Genomic DNA, 25696 nt, shown 5'->3' on the forward strand with positions numbered 1-25696 from the left:
GGTACTGTGAATCATCATGCTTCATTAGAAACTCCGCATGACTTACTGTAATATAATGACGTTGATCAAGTGTCATTATATTATACTAATACATGCTTCAGTTCCCAACACTACTTCAAAACATTCATATTTAAAACTCGAAGGTTTCAGAATTTAGAAACTAACACAGTTTCTTTTATGCTGCAGATATTACGGAGAGATAAATGATCTCAGATAAGAATAGTTGTGAAAATATCGCCAGAAATATGGAGGATATTTATAATAGAACATACTAGAATATCTTAGAATTTCTAATATCAATGGATGATGAAGAAGATTTGTCTGTGAAGGTTTAGAATGAGAAATAAGATGTTTGCTAACGATTTCAGCAGGCACAGAATCATTTGGATTCTTTGAAGGAAAACTTATTCTTTGTGATTTGTCCACGGCTTTCTTCATAGTTTCACATAATCCGATTTTCGGTACTAAATTTTCTATCGAGCGTTCCTAACACTCCTTTCTTTATCATCAAACTTTTGGCCATTAAGATTATCTACAACATGCTGCTTCGTCAGCATTTTCAAAGTTAACTGATCTGGGTCATCGGTTATCAAACCAAGGTAGTTTCAGGAGAATTATGTTTTTAGAATGATTAATCGTTGATGGTAATATTATGGAATATAAAAGGTTCCCCAGTAACAATAAAGAGTACGCATATATATCGCGGTTATAATAAAGTTGTTTTGGATGAAAAGTCGGAGTTGACTTGCTGGAGCTGTGACAAAATTAGCTACTTTGGAAAGGGATTGCAAAACGATCTTCGGTAATAACATTGTCAAAGGAACTAGAACAGATACATGTCAAACGTTTACTCAGTTTCCGAGGGTTTTTCAGGTGCATAACTATATTCATCAATCTTTTCTTCCGTAGATGAAGTGCGGTTGGTTTATCCTCTCGATTGAGGTGTTTTTAAGAATCATGATAGATTTGAACGCTGATTGTAGTCGTCGAGATACAATGAGGTTTAAAATGAAATCAAGTGGCAATCTTGAAGAAATGTTTAGTTTCATATGTTATAATCAATATTTTAATTCATTTTAATTGTCCAATGTCATTAGTCCACAGTCTATAGTCCACAGTAACAGTCCAATAATTCATATATAGTTTAATATATAATATACGAATTAATTAATACGTGTCGTGACCCGTATACCTCTCAGACTCGATCACAACTCAAACTATATATATTATTATAGAATCAACCTCAACCCTGTATAGAGAACTCGATCATTACTGCATATAAAGTGTCTATGGTGATTCCAAATAATATATACAGATGCGTCGATATAATATGTCAAAACATTGTATACGTGTCCCGATATTTAAAGTGCGTAAAATAATTACAGAAATTAAATGACGATAAATAAAAGTGCGATATTTAAATTGCGATAAATAAACTGCGATAAATAAAATGTAATCAGTTAGCTAGGAACAGTTAGCTGGAACAGTTAGCGTGGATTCTTAACAAAATTTTTCATAGTTAATTTGTTTGTTTCTAACAGATTTTATTTTGTCATATGTTTTCTTCATATGCCACTTGTTGGATTCTGGAAAGTCAAAATCCAAATATGAAATTGAATGAAAATGATTATTCTGCGGTGAACGGATACGTATATCGGTGGTTGTAAGTAGGATAGTAAATGACTATTGAATCAGCTTCGACGAATGTACAATGTAACTTATTAAGATGAAGTCTAATTATTCCTCGGGTATTACCTACCCGTAAAAAAAATTTCACCATTAATATTTTGTACAAAAAAACTTTTAATTACAATCTTTATGAAAACATATATACATATATATTTTCTTCAGATGAAATCATGAATTTAATGAGTTAATATGATATTAATCTCATTTGCTTTTCGGTTTGAGCTAGAATAAGAAATCTCTAAAACTTTTTGAAACCACATATTCTTCGCAGAATATCAATGAAGTTATGGATCAATACTTCATCGTTCATTATTGTTGGTACTCCTTGGTATCTATGGTGCGTATGATGTTGATGTTTGTAGGACAGATTATGATGTCGATACGTGTGATGCGGATGTTGTTTGTTAGTGGTGATGATGGTATTGTTGATGTTATTGATGGTGGTGCTGATTATGCTGCTGGTGCTGCTGCTGGTGTTTGCAACCTTCGCACCATGTTCTCCAAAGCCGTCACGCGAGCGCGAAGTTCGTTAACTTCTGCTAGTACACCGGGATGATTGGCGGTTGGAGGGAGCGAATGAAAAAGATTTGTAATATGGGATAGTATATAATCGTGACGAGATACTCTAGAAATGAGAGAGAAAATGGTGTTTCGAATAGGTTCGCCGGTAAGTGCTTCAGGTTCATCGCCAAGAGGGCAATTTGGTGGATGGAATGGATCACCTTCTTCTTGTCTCCAGTGATTTAGTATACTATGAACCCATCCCCAATTCATCCAGAATAGATGATGGGAAATTGGTTGATCCATTCCGGTAACGCTGCTTTCGGAGCCCGAATGGAAATCCATATCGGCATAACTGTCGGAATCTGAAGAATTCGAACTAGATGCGGAATCCATCTTGTATAATGGGGAAAATGAATTTTTGGTATGGAATAGATTATAGGAGTTAGATTTGGTACTCTTCAATACATAATTTACATATGTATATATAATACCAAAATCCCGTAAATTACGGAGAATCTTTGAAAAGATATCAGTCAAAGTTCGCAATAACAGATATGCTAAGATAAGAATTCGTCTATACACTATCAATGCAGTAAATGCAGTAAAACGTGTCTAGACTTATGAATGATAAGCAGGTAATTTCCTAAGGATGATAAGCAGATGATTTCCGACTAGAAATGATAAGCAAAACTTTTGACATGTAGACACGGTCGAAGTCCAGACTCATTAATGCATCCTAACAACTACTAGTTAGACACACTAATACAAGACCTGGTTCGCTACGACCACCGCTCTGATACCAACTGAAAGGACCCGTCCTAATCCACCTGGACGAAGTCATCAACATTTGGTCCCATTGCGATGATCGGCTCCAAGTAATGTCCTTATATTGAGCAAATGCACAGCGGAAGACTTAATTCGTAACTGAGAATAAACATGCTTTAAAGTGTCAACCAAAAGGTTGGTGAGTTCATAGGTTTATCATAACAATCATTTCAATATGTTAATAGACCACAAGATTTCATAATCATAAACATAATACACTCGCAAGTGTATGTAAAGCATTCTAAGTGGTTGAGCACTTGGTAACCATACTTAACATTTAATCAACGTCGCATATTCCCTTTATTATGAAATCTCACTACACCGTACCAAGTGTAATCACCAAAACGAAGTACTGTGCAACCGTTAAATACTGGTCGTCCAGTCCGGTTGGGGTTGTCAGGCCCGATAGATCTATCAACAGGATTCGCGTTTACAATACCCATGTAAATAGCAGTTACCAAGCTATTAGAGAAAAATATGCAAAGTGGTACAACTCAACGTAGAATATGTTTTTAGTACTTGTGTCCATTTCGTAAAACAGTTATAAAACAGTGCATGTATTCTCAGCCCAAAAATATATATAAAAAGGGAGTAATGAAACTCACTTTTGCCTTGAAGGTATTTAATTCAACTTGGTCTCCGATAGATATCACGAACCTAACCATATATATAATATATCAACATATTTTCTTTTTAAGTAATCGTTACATATATATATATACTTTTAATATTTTCTTAGTCTGTAGTTAGCAGTCCGATCCCATTGCGATGATCGGCTCCAAGTAATGTCCTTATATTGAGCAAATGCACAGCGGAAGACTTAATTCGTACCTAAGAATAAACATGCTTTAAAGTGTCAACCAAAAGGTTGGTGAGTTCATAGGGTTATCATAACAATCATTTCAATATGTTAATAGACCACAAGATTTCATAATCATAAACATAATACACTCGCAAGTGTATGTAAAGCATTCTAAGTGGTTGAGCACTTGGTAACCATACTTAACATTTAATCAACGTCGCATATTCCCTTTATTATGAAATCTCACTACACCGTACCAAGTGTAATCACCAAAATGAAGTACTGTGCAACCGTTAAATACTGGTCGTCCAGTCCGGTTGGGGTTGTCAGGCCAGATAGATCTATCAACAGGATTCGCGTTTACAATACCCATGTAAATAGCAGTTACCAAGCTATTAGAGAAAAATATGCAAAGTGGTACAACTCAACGTAGAATATGTTTTTAGTACTTGTGTCCATTTCGTAAAACAGTTATAAAACAGTGCATGTATTCTCAGCCCAAAAATATATATAAAAAGGGAGTAATGAAACTCACTTTTGCCTTGAAGGTATTTAATTCAACTTGGTCTCCGATAGATATCACGAACCTAACCATATATATAATATATCAACATATTTTCTTTTTAAGTAATCGTTACATATATATATACTTTTAATACTTTTAATATTTTCTTAGTCCGTAGTTAGCAGTCCGATGTTAGTGGTCCACAATTAGTTGCTTAAATAAAATAAATAAAGACCCCATCATACACGTATTGATTAGAATTAATCTCGACCATGGTACCATGTTGTCAAATGACGTGTTGCGTACATAAAGTACCGTGTTGTCAAATGACGTGTTGCGTACAATCATGAGGTCTTATGATTAATCTTCTCGTGTTGTTTACAGGTGGTCCTGAAATATATAAAATCAAATCATAAGTAATTATATATAAAATATCATATTAATTAGAAAAGATATGATTAATTTACTTTTTCTCCAAATATTTTTGTAGCTAAACTAGCTTCGGATACCCAATCTTGTTTTATTCGTAGTTTCTTCATTACAACTCCGTTTTTGTTGGTTCAACTTGCCACTTCCTTGGATCGAGTCAAATTTTAAGAATATGAACTGAAAATACCTTAGTTTGTATTCGAAATCATAGATTATAGATCAAAGTTTGGTGAAACTTATGAAAGTGATCATTTTCCATCATAAAAACAACATTTAATGATCATTTTTCTAAAAATACTTACACTTTGAGTTAAACCATGAAATTTTTATGTGTTAACATATTCATAAGAAATATCATTTTTCCAGAACATGAACTTCCAATTCAAAGTTCAAGATGGTTTTTAATTATCCAACCCAAAACAGCCCCCGGTTGCACTCCGACGACGTAGATTCAGTTTTTGAGATGTTCTTTGCAAAACCAAGTTATATATTGTTAGGTTAGCATATCATTATGATATATTACAGGTCTTGAAGTGTTTTAAAAGTCAAGTTAGAAGTATCTATTTAGTTTGCGAACAAGTTTGAAATCATTCAAACTATGTTCTTGTTGTTAAAATTTTATACCACAAAATAAGATAGCTATATGAATATGAATTGAATAAGATTATAAACAAGGTTACTACCTCAAGTTACTTGGACAAAGTTACTGCAAAAGATAAGAAATAATCTTGGAATCAAAGAGTGGTGGAGTTATATCAAAAGGTTGAAAGTAAACTTCTTCAAATGGGTGGTTATTTTGATATGTTCTTGAAAGAGTTTTCTTATGGTGTTTAAGGCTTGTAATTGAAGCTAAATGATGGGGAAAATGCTTGTAGATGATCAAGTATGAAGTTAGGAGTATTTTGAGAGAGAAATGAGGGTGTAGGTATGAGAAAATGGAGTGAAGAAATGGTGTTCATTTATAAAAATGTTTTTAGTTTATAAAGAAAGAAAAGGATTCCAAATTTTGTTTTCTTACTAATAATTCATACTACTTGACAAATTCTAGTTACCTTATATCTAGGGCAGTAATAATGTTGATTATGATGTTGATTTGATGTGTATATACCAATAGTAAATACGTATAGAAGCTGGGTATGATACGGGTATATATACCCTAGATATACGTATAGAAATCTTGAGGAAACGGAACCAGAATTCAAATATAGCTATCTTTTGTGAATATACTTATATTGTTTTATGTATTTAAGTCCTTAAAAAGTGATTAAATACATTATATATACGATACATTTATAAGCATTATAGATTATAAGTATATATATCAAAGAATGTTACGTATAGTTATCGTTTTGAAAACTTAAGTTAGTAGTTTCAAAATATACTTATAACTCATTGTCATTAGTACACAATGAGATGTTAAACCATCCTTAGATCATGTTAAATATATATAAATACAAATATATACACAAACGTATAATTATCGTATGTTATATAGTTCATGATATCATCGGTCATATTGGACGGTCAAACGTTGTGTAAAACTTTTTTCAAAAACACAAGTCTCAACAATTTGGATTGCTTATCATGTTGGTATAGTTTAATTTATGTAAATATTAATCTCATAAGTATATTTTGGTCAGAAAATTCCGGGTCATTACATCAAGGCATCGGCTACCACATTTGCCTTCCCCGGGTGGTAACGAATCTCAAAGTTGTAATCATTCAACAATTCAATCCACCTGCGCTGCCTCATGTTCAGTTGTTTTTGATTAAATATGTGTTGAAGACTTTTGTGGTCGGTATATATAATACTTTTGACCCCATAAGTAGTGCCTCCAAGTCTTTAATGCAAAAACAACCGCGCCTAATTCCTAATCATGCGTCGTATAATTCTGCTCGTGAATCTTCAATTGTCTAGACGCATAAGCAATTACCTTCGTTCGTTGCATTAATACACAACCGAGACCTTGCTTTGAGGCATCACAATATATCACAAAATCATCATTCCCTTCAGGTAATGACAATATATGTAACATCCCGTCTTTTTCCGTTTACTTTTTCGTTTAACTATCTAAATTCCGTTATATGTTTATAACATCTTCCGTTAATACGCGTTTTAAAAATATCTCGTTTAGGTAATTCACGCACCCGCAACCGAACTCGAGGGACTAGTTTCGTCAAAGTGACAAAGAGGTGACTAGCTTTTGACTAGTCAACCCCACCTCCCCATTTTTTCTTTTTCATTTCATTTCCATTTTTGTTAAATACTTTCAAACTTTCTCTCAATCTCCATTCCAAGAAATCATCATCTAAATTTGTTCAAACAAGCTTCAATCAAAACAAATTACATATTTGGAATCCTTGCAACTTCCTCTTCGATTCCATACCGATTTCATTACATTTGGGTAACCTTCTAAAATCACTAGATTTTGTGTTCTTGATGTTTTTAACTTATATAGTTGTTAATTAGTGTCTATGGCTCAAGTCTAACATGAATATATGATTTATATGTTCGATCTTGTTATTTTTGGTAACTAGCATGAACTTGAAAGTTTGGTATGTTTGATTGATGATTTGGTTGCTTAAATATTGTTGATATGTTAAAGTGCAAGTATTAAATGTGTTTCTAGTATCACTAGCTTCAATTTGATGTGTAGGTTGCTTGAGAAAACTCCATAAACTTGATTAGTGACTTTCGTGAATTTGGGTTAGGGTTTGATAAGCTTGAAATGAATATTTGATGCATTGAATGCCATGAATTATTGTTAGTAAGTAGTTAGTTGTATTGTATGCTTGATTATCTACAAAACGGCGTGTTTTATGTATGCATTAAATGCCCGAATCATAAATGTGCACTTGTAAAATTTGAAGCATTAAATGTGTGCATTGATTGATCTTTTGATTTGAAAAGTTGGTTATTGCAAATGATGTTTTTGGTTGTTGAAATGTGTTTAGTTATGTTCTTTGTCAAATTAGCTTTCCAACGATATAAAATGCATGTCGTAAGAGTTTACGGTTTGTGATTTATGTGAAAATGAAGTTTGATTTGAGACTTGGACAATTGAGACTGACCAGGTACCAGCACCCGTTGATCGCCGCGGCACGGCAACCCTGAGTCGCGGCGCGACCTAAGCCGTGTTCAGGTTCTGACCTACTTGTCAATTATATGAAAAATGTTTGGCACGCTATGGACCTCCGATTCACATGAGACTTGTTCTAACATGCTTATATATGAATAAAAACCTCAGAAAAATAGTTCGGGACCCGACTCGAACGTGTTGACTTTTTCGTTGACTTTGACCGACCAAAGTTTGACTTTTTGTCAAACTTAACCAAATGATTATGCAATCTTTCTAACTTGTTTCTATACTTGTATCTTGCATGAAACTTGGACAATTTGATTCACATGCTACATAATCGAGTCGTAACGAGCCATAAGACTAATTGAACATCTTTGACCTATCGCGTTTACCGATATTGATACGACCTATTTGTTTAGGTCAAAACTAGCATTATTCTTTGCACACGTTACTTGTTAAAGTACTTATTACTCATGCATACAAGGTGAGATCATAGTCCCATCTTTCAACAACTTTTATGCTTTAAACTATGGGATGAGAAACATATACGTATCATACTTTTACACTTGAACACAAGTACAAAAACGAACATTCCATGTACGGGTTTAAACAAAAAGCCTCAATTCAATTATCATTAGTTACACTTGCAGGGTGTAAACGTGAACTTATATTATGTGATCACATGGGCTTGATGAGCTTCATTCGGACGGTTCGCTACCATTAGTGGATGAAATATATTTTCGGGTCTAGTGTATGTTCTAACACTACGCAAAGGGTGCAAAACAGTTAAGTTTGATAATTGGGTGCTCGCGAAACAAATAACAACTTTGGAATGCAAATGATTTTGATAATCATATTATATTAAATCTTGTGGTTCAAATGCAACGTTTACTAAAACACCTATGATTTCACCAACGTTTTCGTTGACAATTTTCTATATGTTTTCTCAGGTCCTTGAACGCTACTTGATACATGCATCCGCACTCTTTTTGATACTTGCTTGGATGTCGAGTATACATGCATAGTTGGAGCGTCTTTTGACTACTTTAAATTGTGTCGCATAGGTTTCATTCATACGTTAAACTTTGTAATGTAACTAGTCTTTTGAACTATGTTTGTAAACTAGAAACATCCTTTTACTTATGAAATGAATGCGACATATTTTGGTCAAACGTCATGTTAAAAACTTATGACCACGTAACGGGGCCTAAGTAGTCGGCGCCGTCAAACATGATTTGGTCGGGTCGCTACAGATGGTATCATAGCGTTGGTTGTAGGGATTTAGAGTTCATTGGTGTCAACCCCGAGTCATAGGGTGCATTAGTGAGTCTAGACTACAACCGGCATATAGACTTGAAGTAGGAATTACTTGACTACTTGTGCATTTATACTCGAACTCTTCTATCATATCTAATTCTTATTCAATCTTAATCTCACATTACTTGATTTAATTGACGCGCCACCTTGACTATATGAAATAGTGTCGAATGCACATATGAATTAGGGTAATATAATTTCCGGGATTATATTACGGTGACTCATATGAACATTCCGACATTATGACATAAAGAATTTAAGGCGAGTCAAGGAAAATTTCTCTCTATCCTTATTCCATATCATGATTAGTATTATTAAAAATACTAATCAACGGTATTCTTGTGTTTTGAAGGAACAATGCCTCCTCGTCGTGTGCCACGCCATGAGACTCCTGAACAAGCTCTACAATGAATGGTAGCCACCGCCGTAGAGGCGGCCATGGCCGATCACTCCTCCAACAACAACAATAACAATAACAACAACAACAATGGAGCCGGTAACTCAAGCGAAGGTTGCTCATACAAAGCCTTCATGGGGTGCAAACCTCACACTTTTGATGGAACCGGGGGACCGGTTGTACTCACTCGATGGTTCGAACAAACGAAAGCCGTTTTTAGCATAAGCGGTTGTCGGGAACAAGATAAGGTCAAATATTCAACCCACACCTTTGCCGGTATCGCCCTCACGTGGTGGAACACGTATGTACAATCGGTGGGTACCGATGAAGCTCACGCCCTCTCTTGGGCCGATTTAAGGGAAAGGGTGATCGTCGAATTTTTCCCTCGTGAAGAAACCCGAAAGCTCGAACAAGAGCTAAGAAACCCGAAGGCCGATTTATGGATGGTCTTCCAAAGAGCATCAAACAAGGAGTGATGTCATCCAAACCCGCTAACCTACAATAAGTCTTAAACATGGCCCGCCAATTGATCAAAACGGTTGACGAAATCGTAGTTCCGGCACCTAAGGCCGAGGATAAAATGGGCGGCAACAAAAGAAAATGGGAAGCCCCCAATCAAACAACAACTACAACAACAACTTCATCAAAAAGCCTTACACCTCCGACGCCAAGAAAAGTTATGGCGGAAATAAACCCTTTTGCAACAAATGCCACAAACACCACTATGGTGAATGTAGCAATCTCTTTTGTCACCGGTGTCAAATGGGTGGTCATGTGGCCAACGATTGTAGAAGTGCCGCCCCCGTTGCTCAAAAAGTGCCCAATGCACCAAAATCGGGTACTTGTTATGAATGTGGCCAAACGGGTCAATTTAGAAATGCATGTCCGAAGAAGAAAGCCAACCCCAACACACGCGGTCGAGCTTTCAACATCAACACCGAGGAAGCCCGAGATGACAATGAATTAGTCACGGGTACGTTTCTCCTCAACAACACTTATGTTACTTGTTTATTCGATTCGGGTGCCGATAAGAGTTTTGTATCCAAGACTTTGACTCATTCTTTTAGCACTCCACCACTTCCATTAGATACCACTTATACCATTGAAGTGGCCAACGGGAAACTATTGAGTGCCGACACATATTACCGGGGGTGTACATTAAACATTTTGGGTAATGAGTTTGAAATTGACTTGATACCCATGGAACTAGGAAGCTTCGATATAATAATCGGTATGAATTGGCTAGCCAAAACGAAATCTCACATCCTTTGTGATCTTAACGCAATCCGGATTCCTATCGAGAACGGCGAACCTTTGATCGTCTATGGCGATAAGAGTTGCACCGGACTCAACCTCGTTTCATGGATTAAAGTTAGAAAACTACTCCGTAAGGGTTGTTTTGCGATCCTTGCTCACGTTAAGAAAGTCAAGTCCGATGAGAAGCACATCGATGATGTGCCAATTATTAGTGACTATTCCGATGTATTTCCCGACGAATTGCAGGGTCTCCCACCTCATCGACCGGTTGAATACCAAATCGATCTTATTCCGGGAGCCGCATCCGTAGCACGTGCTCCATATAGACTTGCTCCATCCAAAATGCAAGAATTGCAAAGTCAAATCCAAGAACTACTTGATCGTGGTTTTATCCAACCTAGCCATTCACCTTGGGGCGCTCCGATTTTGTTTGTTAAAAAGAAAGACGGATCCCTACGAATGTGCATTGATTATCGTGAACTAAACAAATTAACGGTTAAGAACCGATATCCTCTTCCTCACATTGATGACCTCTTTGATCAACTACAAGGGTCTTGTGTATATTCAAAAATTGATCTCCGCTCGGGTTATCATCAATTAAGGGTTAAGGGGAAAGATGTCTCCAAAACTGCTTTCTGAACTCGTTATGGTAGTTATGAATTCCTTGTCATGCCATTTGGTCTCACTAACGCACCGGCAGTGTTCATGGATCTTATGAACCGCGTGTGCAAACCGTATCTTGACAAATTCATTATCGTGTTCATCGATGATATTTTGGTTTATTCTAAAAGCGAAGAAGAACACGAGGAACACCTCCGACTTGTGCTTGAACTTTTAAGACAAGAACGACTCTATGCTAAGTTCTCCAAGTGTGAATTTTGGTTGAAGGAAGTTCAATTTCTTGGTCACGTTGTAAGTGACCAAGTAATTAAAGTCGATCCATCAAAAATCGAAGCCATTAGTAAATGGGAGACTCATACTACTCCTACTCACATTCGTCAATTCTTGAGTCTCGCTGGATACTATCATAGATTCATCAAGGATTTCTCCTTGGTTGCTCGTCCTCTAACCGCGTTAACTCACAAGGGAAAGAAATTCGTTTGGGCGACCGAACAAGAATCTGCATTTCAAATCTTGAAAACAAAGCTAACCACCGCTTCTATCTTGTCACTTCCCGAAGGCAACGATGATTTTGTTGTGTATTGCGACGCCTAAAAACATGGTTTTGGGTGTGTGTTGATGCAACGAACGAAAGTCATTTCTTATACTTCACGACAACTCAAAATTCATGAACGAAACTACACGACACAGGATCTCGAAATCGGAGCCGTTGTCTTTGCACATAAAATGTGGAGACACTATCTTTATGGAACCAAGAGTACTATCTTTACCGATAACAAAAGCCTCCAACACATCTTTGATCAAAAGCAACTAAACATGAGACAACGAAGGTGGATTGAAACCTTAAACGATTACGATTGCGAGCTTCGTTACCATCCTGGAAAGGCAAATGTAGTAGCCGATGCCTTAAGTCGAAAAGAAAGAGCGGTGCCTCTTTGTGTCCGAGCCTTAAACATCACCATCCACACCAACCTTAATAGCCAAATTCGGGTAGCCCAAGATGAGGCTCTCAAGGATGAAAACGTTTCACACGAGCTCTTGAACATTCTCGTCTCTCGATTTGAAATTAGGGAGATCGGACTCCGATATTTCGCCGGAAGGATTTGGGTGCCTAGATATGGGGACCTACGAAACCTTATTTTAGATGAAGCCCATAAGTCACGATACTCGATTCACCCCGGTGCCAATAAGATGTACCACGACCTTAAAGAACAATATTGGTGGCCGAACATCAAAAAGGACGTAGCTACTTATGTTGCCAAGTGTTTGACATGTTCCAAAGTCAAAGCCGAACACCAAAGACCGTCCGGGTTACTTCAACAACCCGAAATATCACAATGGAAGTGGGAAAGAATAACGATGGACTTCATCACCAAGTTACCAAAGACAACGGGCGGTTATGATACCATTTGGGTTATTGTTGACCGTCTCACCAAATCCGCACACTTTCTCTCCATGAAGGAGAACGACAAAATGGAGAAACTTGCACAACTTTACATCAAGGAGATCGTAGCCCGACACGGTGTACCTTTATCGATTATCTCCGACCGAGATGGCTGTTTTGTTTCTAGATTTTGGCGTACCTTGCAAGAAGCGTTGGGAACGCGTTTAGACATGAGCACCACATATCACCCTCAAACCGATGGACAAAGCGAACGCACAATTCAAACCTTGGAGGACATGTTACGAGCTTGTGTTGTCGATTTTAGAAAAGCTTGGGACAAGCACTTACCTCTCGCCGAGTTCTCTTACAACAATAGTTATCACGCGAGTATTAAAGCCGCACCTTTTGAAGCGCTATATTGAAATGTCCCGTTCTTATTGATTAAAAACGTTCCATATTAATTGATTTCGTTGCGAGGTTTTGACCTCTATATGAGACGTTTTTCAAAGACTGCATTCATTTTAAAACAAACCATAACCTTTATTTCATCAATAAAGGTTTAAAAAACTTTACGTAGATTATCAAATAATGATAATCTAAAATATCCTGTTTACACACGACCATTACATAATGGTTTACAATACAAATATGTTATATGTTACAACAAAATAAGTTTCTTGAATGCAGTTTTTATACAATATCATACAAGCAATGGACTCCAAATCTCGTCCTTATTTAAGTATGCGACAGCGGAAGCTCTTAATAATCACCTGAGAATAAACATGCTTAAAACGTCAACAAAAATGTTGGTGAGTTATAGGTTTAACCTATATATATCAAATCATAATAATAGACCACAAGATTTCATATTTCAATACACATCCCATACATAGAGATAAAAATCATTCATATGGTGAACACCTGGTAACCGACATTAACAAGATGCATATATAAGAATATCCCCATCATTCCGGGACACCCTTCGGATATGATATAAATTTCGAAGTACTAAAGCATCCGGTACTTTGGATGGGGTTTGTTAGGCCCAATAGATCTATCTTTAGGATTCGCGTCAATTAGGGTGTATGTTCCCTAATTCTTAGATTACCAGACTTAATAAAAAGGGGCATATTCGATTTCGATAATTCAACCATAGAATGTAGTTTCACGTACTTGTGTCTACTTTGTAAATCATTTATAAAACCTGCATGTATTCTCATCCCAAAAATATTAGATTTTAAAAGTGGGACTATAACTCACTTTCACGGATTTTTACTTAGTCGGGAAGTAAGACTTGGCCACTGGTTGATTCACGAACCTATAACAATATATACATATATATCAAAGTATGTTCAAAATATATTTACAACACTTTTAATATATTTTGATGTTTTAAGTTTATTAAGTCAGCTGTCCTCGTTAGTAACCTACAACTAGTTGTCCACAGTTAGATGTACAGAAATAAATCGATAAATATTATCTTGAATCAATCCACGACCCAGTGTATACGTATCTCAGTATTGATCACAACTCAAACTATATATATTTTGGAATCAACCTCAACCCTGTATAGCTAACTCCAACATTCACATATAGAGTGTCTATGGTTGTTCCGAAATATATATAGATGTGTCGACATGATAGGTCGAAACATTGTATACGTGTCTATGGTATCTCAAGATTACCTAATATACAATACAAGTTGATTAAGTTATGGTTGGAATAGATTTGTTACCAATTTTCACGTAGCTAAAATGAGAAAAATTATCCAATCTTGTTTTACCCATAACTTCTTCATTTTAAATCCGTTTTGAGTGAATCAAATTGCTATGGTTTCATATTGAACTATATTATATGAATCTAAACAGAAAAAGTATAGGTTTATAGTCGGAAAAATAAGTTACAAGTCGTTTTTGTAAAGGTAGTCATTTCAGTCGAAAGAACGACGTCTAGATGACCATTTTAGAAAACATACTTCCACTTTGAGTTTAACCATAATTTTTGGATATAGTTTCATGTTCATAATAACAATCATTTTCTCAGAATAACAACTTTTAAATCCTAGTTTATCATAGTTTTTAATTAACTAACCCAAAACAGCCCGCGGTGTTACTACGACGGCGTAAATCCGGTTTTACGGTGTTTTTCGTGTTTCCAGGTTTTAAATCATTAAGTTAGCATATCATATAGATATAGAACATGTGTTTAGTTGATTTTAAAAGTCAAGTTAGAAGGATTAACTTTTGTTTGCGAACAAGTTTAGAATTAACTAAACTATGTTCTAGTGATTACAAGTTTAAACCTTCGAATAAGATAGCTTTATATGTATGAATCGAATGATGTTATGAACATCATTACTACCTTAAGTTCCTTGGATAAACCTACTGGAAAAGAGAAAAATGGATCTAGCTTCAATGGATCCTTGGATGGCTCGAAGTTCTTGAAGCAGAATCATGACACGAAAACAAGTTCAAGTAAGATCATCACTTGAAATAAGATTGTTATAGTTATAGAAATTGAACCAAAGTTTGAATATGATTATTACCTTGTATTAGAATGATAACCTACTGTAAGAAATAAAGATTTCTTGAGGTTGGATGATCACCTTACAAGATTGGAAGTGAGCTAGCAAACTTGAAAGTATTCTTGATTTTATGAAACTAGAACTTTTGGAATTTATGAAGAACACTTAGAACTTGAAGATAGAACTTGAGAGAGATCAATTAGATGAAGAAAATTGAAGAATGAAAGTGTTTGTAGGTGTTTTTGGTCGTTGTTGTATGGATTAGATATAAAGGATATGTAATTTTGTTTTCATGTAAATAAGTCATGAATGATTACTCATATTTTTGTAATTTTATGAGATATTTCATGCTAGTTGCCAAATGATGGTTCCCACATGTGTTAGGTGACTCACATGGGCTGCTAAGAGCTGATCATTGGAGTGTATATACCAATAGTACATACATCTAAAAGCTGTGTATTGTACGAGTACGAATACGGGTGCATACGAGTAGAATTGTTGATGAAACTGAACGAGGATGTAATTGTAAGCATTTTTGTTAAGTAGAAGTATTTTGATAAGTGTATTGAAGTCTTTCAAAAGTGTATAAATACATATTAAAACACTACATGTATATACATTTTAACTGAGTCGTTAAGTTATCGTTAGTCGTTACATGTACGTGTTGTTTTGAAACCTTTAGGTTAACGATCTTGTTAAATGTTGTTAACCCAATGTTTATAATATCAAATGAGATTTTAAATTATTATATTATCATGATATTATCATGTATGAATATCTCTTAATATGATATATATACATTAAATGTCTTTACAACGATAATCGTTACATATATGTCTCGTTTAAAAATCATTAAGTTAGTAGTCTTGTTTTTACATATGTAGTTCATTGTTAATATACTTAATGATATGTTTACTTATCATAGTATCATGTTAACTATATATATATCCATATATATGTCATCATATAGTTTTTACAAGTTTTAACGTTCGTGAATCACCGGTCAACTTGGGTGGTCAATTGTCTATATGAAACATATTTCAATTAATCAAGTCTTAACAAGTTTGATTGCTTAACATGTTGGAAACATTTAATCATGTAAATATCAATCTCAATTAATATATATAAACATGGAAAAGTTCGGGTCACTACAGTACCTACCCGTTAAATAAATTTCGTCCCGAAATTTTAAGCTGTTGAAGGTGTTGACGAATCTTCTGGAAATAGATGCGGGTATTTCTTCTTTATCTGATCTTCACGCTCCCAGGTGAACTCGGGTCCTCTACGAGCATTCCATCGAACCTTAACAATTGGTATCTTGTTTTGCTTAAGTCTTTTAACCTCACGATCCATTATTTCGACGGGTTCTTCGATGAATTGAAGTTTTTCATTGATTTGGATTTCATCTAACGGAATAGTGAGATCTTCTTTAGCAAAACATTTCTTCAAATTCGAGACGTGGAAAGTGTTATGTACAGCCGCGAGTTGTTGAGGTAACTCAAGTCGGTAAGCTACTGGTCCGACACGATCAATAATCTTGAATGGTCCAATATACCTTGGATTTAATTTCCCTCGTTTACCAAATCGAACAACGCCTTTCCAAGGTGCAACTTTAAGCATGACCATCTCTCCAATTTCAAATTCTATATCTTTTCTTTTAATGTCAGCGTAGCTCTTTTGTCGACTTTGGGCGGTTTTCAACCGTTGTTGAATTTGGATGATCTTCTCGGTAGTTTCTTGTATAATCTCCGGACCCGTAATCTGTCTATCCCCCACTTCACTCCAACAAATCGGAGACCTGCACTTTCTACCATAAAGTGCTTCAAACGGCGCCATCTCAATGCTTGAATGGTAGCTGTTGTTGTAGGAAAATTCTGCTAACGGTAGATGTCGATCCCAACTGTTTCCGAAATCAATAACACATGCTCGTAGCATGTCTTCAAGCGTTTGTATCGTCCTTTCGCTCTACCCATCAGTTTGTGGATGATAGGCAGTACTCATGTCTAGACGAGTTCCTAATGCTTGCTGTAATGTCTACCAGAATCTTGAAATAAATCTGCCATCCCTATCAGAGATAATAGAGATTGGTATTCCATGTCTGGAGATGACTTCCTTCAAATACATTCGTGCTAACTTCTCTATCTTGTCATCTTCTCTTATTGGCAGGAAGTGTGCTGATTTGGTGAGACGATCAACTATTACCCAAATAGTATCAAAACCACTTGCAGTCCTTGGCAATTTAGTGATGAAATCCATGGTAATGTTTTCCTATTTCCATTCTGGGATTTCGGGTTGTTGAAGTAGACCTGATGGTTTCTGATGCTCAACTTTGACCTTAGAACACGTCAAACATTCTCCTACGTATTTAGCAACATCGGCTTTCATACCCGGCCACCAAAAATGTTTCTTGAGATCCTTGTACATCTTCCCCATTCCAGGATGTATTGAGTATCTGGTTTTATGAGCTTCTCTAAGTACCATTTCTCTCATATCTCCAAATTTTGGTACCCAAATCCTTTCAGCCCTATACCGAGTTCCGTCTTCCCGAATATTAAGATGCTTCTCCGATCCTTTGGGTATTTCATCCTTTAAATTTCCCTCTTTTAAAACTCCTTGTTGCGCCTCCTTTATTTGAGTAGTAAGGTTATTATGAATCATTATATTCATAGATTTTACTCGAATGGGTTCTCTGTCCTTCCTGCTCAAGGCATCGGCTACCACATTTGCCTTCCCCGGGTGGTAACGAATCTCAAAGTCGTAATCATTCAATAATTCAATCCACCTACGCTGCCTCATATTCAGTTGTTTCTGATTAAATATGTGTTGAAGACTTTTGTGGTCGGTATATATAATACTTTTGACCCCATATAAGTAGTGCCTCCAAGTCTTTAATGCAAAAACAACCGCTCCTAATTCCAAATCATGCATCGTATAATTTTGTTCGTGAATCTTCAATTGTCTAGACGCATAAGCAATCACCTTCGTTCGTTGCATTAATACACAACCGAGACCTTGCTTTGATGCGTCACAATAAATCACAAAATCATCATTCCCTTCAGGCAATGACAATATAGGTGCCGTAGTTAGCTTTTTCTTCAATAACTGAAATGCTTTCTCTTGTTCATCATTCCATTCAAATTTCTTCCCTTTATGCGTTAATGTAGTCAAGGGTTTTGCTATTCTGGAAAAATCTTGGATGAACCTTCTGTAGTAACCAGCTAGTCCTAAAAACTGGCGTATGTGTTTCGGAGTTTTCGGGGTTTCCCACTTTTCAACAGTTTCTATCTTTGCCGGATCCACCTTAATACCTTCTTTGTTCACTATGTGACCGAGGAATTGAACTTCTTCCAACCAAAATGCACACTTTGAAAACTTAGCGTACAATTCTTCCTTCCTCAATACTTCTAACACCTTTCTCAAATGTTCACCGTGTTCTTGGTCATTCTTTGAGTAAATAAGTATGTCATCAATGAAAACAATGACAAACTTGTCAAGATATGGTCCACACACTCGGTTCATAAGGTCCATGAACACAGCTGGTGCATTAGTTAAACCAAACGGCATGACCATAAACTCGTAATGACCGTAACGTGTTCTGAAAGCAGTCTTTGGAATATCATCTTCTTTCACCCGCATTTGATGATACCCGGAACGTAAGTCAATCTTTGAATAAACAGACGAGCCTTGTAGTTGATCAAATAAGTCGTCGATTCTCGGTAGTGGGTAGCGGTTCTTGATGGTAAGTTTGTTCAACTCTCGGTAGTCGATACACAACCTGAATGTACCATCTTTCTTCTTGACAAACAAAACAGGAGCTCCCCACGGTGATGTGCTTGGTCGAATGAAACCACACTCTAATAGTTCTTGTAATTGGCTTTGCAGTTCTTTCATCTCGCTGGGTGCGAGTCTGTAAGGAGCACGAGCTATTGGTGCAGCTCCTGGTACAAGATCTATTTGAAATTCAACGGATCGATGTGGGGGTAATCCTGGTAATTCTTTCGGAAATACATCGGGAAATTCTTTTGCAATGGGAACATCATTGATGCTCTTTTCTTCAGTTTGTACTTTCTCGACGTGTGCTAGAACAGCATAGCAACCTTTTCTTATTAGTTTTTGTGCCTTCAAATTACTAATAAGATGTAGCTTCGTGTTGCCCTTTTCTCAGTACACCATTAAGGGTTTACCTTTTTCTCATATAATGCGAATTGCATTTTTGTAACAGACGATCTCTGCTTTCACTTCTTTCAACCAGTCCATACCGATTATCACATCAAAACTCCCTAACTCTACTGGTATCAAATCATTCTTAAATGTTTCGCTAACCAGTTTAATTTCTCGATACCGACATATATTATCTGCTGAAATTAATTTACCATTTGCTAATTCGAGTAAAAATTTACTATCTAAAGGCGTCAATGGACAACTTAATTTAGCACTAAAATCTCTACTCATATAGCTTCTATCCGCACCCGAATCAAATAAAACGTAAGCAGATTTATTGTCAATAAGAAACGTACCCGTAACAAGCTCCGGGTCTTCCTGTGCCTCTGCCGCATTAATATTGAAAACTCTTCTGCGGCCTTGTCCATTCGTGTTCTCCTGGTTCGGGCAATTTCTAATAATGTGGCCCGGTTTTCCACATTTATAACAAACTACATTGGCGTAACTTGCTCCGACACTACTTGCTCCGCCATTACTCGTTCCGACACCATTTGTTCCTTTCGTTCTATTAACCCCTGATCCATAAACCTCACACTTCTCCGCGCTATGACCATTTCTTTTACACTTGTTGCAAAATTTGGTGCAGAACCCCGAGTGATACTTTTCACACCTTTGGCATAGCTGCTTCTGATTGTTGTTGTTGTTGCGGTTATTATTATTGTTGGGATGATTGTTGTAGTTTCTGTTGTTGTTGTTGGGCCGTTTGTTGTAGTTGCGATTGATGTTGCGATTGTTAGGATAATTGTTGCGATTATTGTTGTAATTGCCGTTGTTGTTGTATTGGTGATTCTTATCACCGTTTTCCTCCCACTTTCTTTTGACCTGCTTCACATTGGCCTCTTCAGCAGTCTGTTCTTTAATTCTTTCTTCAATCTGGTTTACTAGTTTGTGAGCCATTCTACATGCCTGTTGTATGGAGGCGGGCTCGTGTGAACTTATATCTTCTTGGATTCTTTCCGTTAATCCTTTCACAAACGCGTCGATCTTCTCTTCCTCATCTTCGAACGCTCCCGGACACAATAGGCATAATTCTGTGAATCGTCTTTCGTACGTGGTAATATCAAATCCTTGGGTTCGTAACCCTCTAAGTTCTGTCTTGAGCTTATTGACCTCGGTTCTGGGACGGTACTTCTCGTTCATCAAGTGCTTGAATGCTGACCACGGTAGTGCGTACGCATCGTCTTGTCCCACTTGCTCTAGATAGGTATTCCACCATGTTAACGCAGAACCTGTGAAGGTATGCGTAGCGTACTTCACTTTGTCCTCTTCAGTACACTTACTTATGGCAAACACCGATTCGACCTTCTCGGTCCACCGTTTCAATCCGATCGGTCCTTCGGTTCCATCAAATTCCAAAGGTTTGCAGGCAGTGAATTCTTTGTAGGTGCATCCTACACGATTTCCTGTACTGCTAGATCCAAGGTTATTATTGGTATGTAGCGCAGCCTGTACTGCGGCTATGTTTGAAGCTAGAAAAGTACGGAATTCCTCTTCATTCATATTCACAGTGTGTCGAGTAGTCGGTGCCATTTCCTTCAAAATAGTCAAATGGAACAAGTTAATCATACAGAATATTAAGAGTAGTTAATAGTATTTCGTAGCATAATATGAACTCATTTATAAAAGCTTTTTCTTCATATTAGCATTTTATAAGTTTAAATTCGGGTAGTACCTACCCGTTAAGTTCATACTTAGTAGCTAATATACAATTCAACTACTACAATTCTATATGAAAAACTGATTATAATAATATTTCGCGTTCAAACTTTTATACAATATTTTACAAACTTACAATACCGCTTATTTTACATAAAGCATGAAATATAGCACACAATAACTTTGATACAAGATAGTTGTGAAGATAATTCTAGCTAGTACACAAGTCGTTCAGCAAAGGCAATAAAGACACGTAATTCATACGTCCAGAAACAAGTCATGCATTCTAGTTTTACTAGGACTACTTCCCATCCTTGGTCTTGTGGAACATAACCGTTATGGCCGTTGATAAGACAGCGTGCTGTAACGTCGTCAAAGGGACGAGGGTTACGTAATGTCCAACAGTCCCGTAACAATCTAAAAACCTCATTTCTTACCCCAATTACCGACTCCGTCACTTGTGGAAACATTTTGTTTAATAGTTGTAGCCCGATGTTCTTGTTCTCACTTTGGTGAGAAGCGAACATTACTAATCCGTAAGCATAACATGCTTCTTTATGTTGCATGTTAGCCGCTTTTTCTAAATCACGAAGTCCAATATTCGGATATATTGAGTCAAAATAATTTCTTAACCCGTTGCGTAAAATAGCATTTGGGTTCCCCGCAATATATGCGTCAAAGTAAACACATCGTAACTTATGGGTTTCCCAATGTGCTATCCCCCATCTTTCAAATGAAAGTCTCTTATAAACCAAGACATTCTTGGAACGTTCTTCGAATGTCTTACAAACTGATCTCTCCTTAAATAGTTGTGCCGAGGAATTCTGGCCGACTCTAGACAAGATTTCATCAATCATGTCTCCGGGTAGGTCTCTTAAAATATTGGGTTGTCTATCCATTTTGTGTTTTTAAACTGTAAAATAGACAAGAGTTAGATTCATAAAAAAATACTTATTAATACAAGCAATTTTTACATATATTATAAAGCATAAGAACACTATATTACATATATTACACCACACGAATACAACTATCTTATTCCGACTCGCTTTTTTCTTCTTCTTCGGTTTTGGTTCGTTTTGCCAAATTTCTAGGGATATATGATGTTCCCCTAATACGAGCCGTCGTTATCCACATTGGTTTAGAAAAACCTGGTGGTTTAGAGGTTCCCGGGTCATTGTTACAACTTAAGGACTTCGGGGGTTGACGATACATATAAAGTTCATCGGGGTTGGAATTAGATTTCTCTATTTTTATGCCCTTTCCCTTATTATTTTCTTTTGCCTTTTTAAATTCAGTTGGGGTAATTTCTATAACATCATCGGAATTCTCGTCGGAATCCGATTCATCGAAGAATTGGTAATCCTCCCAATATTTTGCTTCCTTGGCGGAAACACCATTGACCATAATTAACCTTGGTCGGTTGGTTGAGGATTTTCTTTTACTTAACCATTTTATTATTTCCCCCACCGGTTCTATTTCTTCGTCCGGTTCCGATTCTTCTTCCGGTTCCGATTCTTCTTCCGGTTCGGACTCTTCTTCCGGTTCCTCTTCGGGAACTTGTGAATCAGTCCACGAATCATTCCAATTTACATTTGACTCTTCATTATTATTAGGTGAGTCAATGGGACGTGTTCTAGAGGTAGACATCTATCACATAATATCAAACGCGTTAAGAGATTAATATATCACATAATATTCACATGTTAAAAATATATAGTTTCCAACAAAATTTGTTAAGCAATCATTTTTCAAGTAAACACGGTCGAAATCCACTAATGCATCCTAACAAACTCGATAAGACACACTAATGCAAAATTCTGGTTCTCTAAGACCAACGCTCTGATACCAACTGAAATGTCCCGTTCTTATTGATTAAAAACGTTCCATATTAATTGATTTCGTTGCGAGGTTTTGACCTCTATATGAGACGTTTTTCAAAGACTGCATTCATTTTAAAACAAACCATAACCTTTATTTCATCAATAAAGGTTTAAAAAGCTTTATGTAGATTATCAAATAATGATAATCTAAAATATCCTGTTTACACACGACCATTACATAATGGTTTACAATACAAATATGTTACAACAAAATAAGTTTCTTGAATGCAGTTTTTACACAATATCATACAAGCAATGGACTCCAAATCTCGTCCTTATTTAAGTATGCGACAGCGAAAGCTCTTAATAATCACCTGAGAATAAACATGCTTAAAACGTCAACAAAAATGTTGGTGAGTTATAGGTTTAACCTATATATATCAAATCATAATAATAGACTACAAGATTTCATATTTCAATACACATCCCATACATAGAGATAAAAATCATTCATATGGTGAACACCTGGTAACCGACATTAACAAGATGCATATATAAGAATATCCCCATCATTCCGGGACACCCTTCGGATATGATATAAATTTCGAAGTACTAAAGCATCCGGTACTTTGGATGGGGTTTGTTAGGCCCAATAGATCTATCTTTAGGATTCGCGTCAATTAGGGTGTCTGTTCCCTAATTCTTAGATTACCAGACTTAATAAAAAGGGGCATATTCGATTTCGATAATTCAACCATAGAATGTAGTTTCACGTACTTGTGTCTACTTTGTAAATCATTTATAAAACCTGCATGTATTCTCATCCCAAAAATATTAGATTTTAAAAGTGGGACTATAACTCACTTTCAAGGATTTTTACTTCGTCGGAAAGTAAGACTTGGCCACTGGTTGATTCACGAACCTATAACAATATATACATATATATCAAAGTATGTTCAAAATATATTTACAACACTTTTAATATATTTTGATGTTTTAAGTTTATTAAGTCAGCTGTCCTCGTTAGTAACCTACAACTAGTTGTCCACAGTTAGATGTACAGAAATAAATCGATAAATATTATCTTGAATCAATCCACGACCCAGTGTATACGTATCTCAGTATTGATCACAACTCAAACTATATATATTTTGGAATCAACCTCAACCCTGTATAGCTAACTCCAACATTCACATATAGAGTGTCTATGGTTGTTCCGAAATATATATAGATGTGTCGACATGATAGGTAGAAACATTGTATACGTGTCTATGGTATCTCAAGATTACATAATATACAATACAAGTTGATTAAGTTATGGTTGGAATAGATTTGTTACCAATTTTCACGTAGCTAAAATGAGAAAAATTATCCAATCTTGTTTTACCCATAACTTCTTCATTTTAAATCCGTTTTGAGTGAATCAAATTGCTATGGTTTCATATTGAACTCTATTTTATGAATCTAAACATAAAAAGTATAGGTTTATAGTCGGAAAAATAAGTTACAAGTCATTTTTGTAAAGGTAGTCATTTAAGTCGAAAGAACGACGTCTAGATGACCATTTTAGAAAACATACTTCCACTTTGAGTTTAACCATAATTTTTGGATATAGTTTCATGTTCATAATAACAATAATTTTCTCAGAATAACAACTTTTAAATCAAAGTTTATCATAGTTTTTAATTAACTAACCCAAAACAGCCCGCGGTGTTACTACGACGGCGTAAATCCGGTTTTACGGTGTTTTTCGTGTTTCCAGGTTTTAAATCATTAAGTTAGCATATCATATAGATATATAACATGTGTTTAGTTGATTTTAAAAGTCAAGTTAGAAGGATTAACTTTTGTTTGCGAACAAGTTTAGAATTAACTAAACTATGTTCTAGTGATTACAAGTTTAAACCTTCGAATAAGATAGCTTTATATGTATGAATCGAATGATGTTATGAACATCATTACTACCTTAAGTTCCTTGGATAAACCTACTGGAAAATAGAAAAATGGATCTAGCTTCAACGGATCCTTGGATGGCTCGAAGTTCTTGAAGCAGAATCATGACACGAAAACAAGTTCAAGTAAGATCATCACTTGAAATAAGATTGTTATAGTTTTAGAAATTGAACCAAAGTTTGAATATGATTATTACCTTGTATTAGAATGATAACCTACTGTAAGAAATAAAGATTTCTTGAGGTTGGATGATCACCTTACAAGATTGGAAGTGAGCTAGCAAACTTGAAAGTATTCTTGATTTTATGAAACTAGAACTTTTGGAATTTATGAAGAACACTTAGAACTTGAAGATAGAACTTGAGAGAGATCAATTAGATGAAGAAAATTGAAGAATGAAAGTGTTTGTAGGTGTTTTTGGTCGTTGGTGTATGGATTAGATATAAAGGATATGTAATTTTGTTTTCATGTAAATAAGTCATGAATGATTACTCATATTTTTGTAATTTTATGAGATATTTCATGCTAGTTGCCAAATGATGGTTCCCACATGTGTTAGGTGACTCACATGGGCTGCTAAGAGCTGATCATTGGAGTGTATATACCAATAGTACATACATCTAAAAGCTGTGTATTGTACGAGTACCAATACGGGTGCATACGAGTAGAATTGTTGATGAAACTGAACGAGGATGTAATTGTAAGCATT

The sequence above is a fragment of the Rutidosis leptorrhynchoides genome, chromosome 5, assembly GCF_046630445.1.
Source record: "Rutidosis leptorrhynchoides isolate AG116_Rl617_1_P2 chromosome 5, CSIRO_AGI_Rlap_v1, whole genome shotgun sequence".
Taxonomy (NCBI): Eukaryota; Viridiplantae; Streptophyta; class Magnoliopsida; order Asterales; family Asteraceae; genus Rutidosis; species Rutidosis leptorrhynchoides.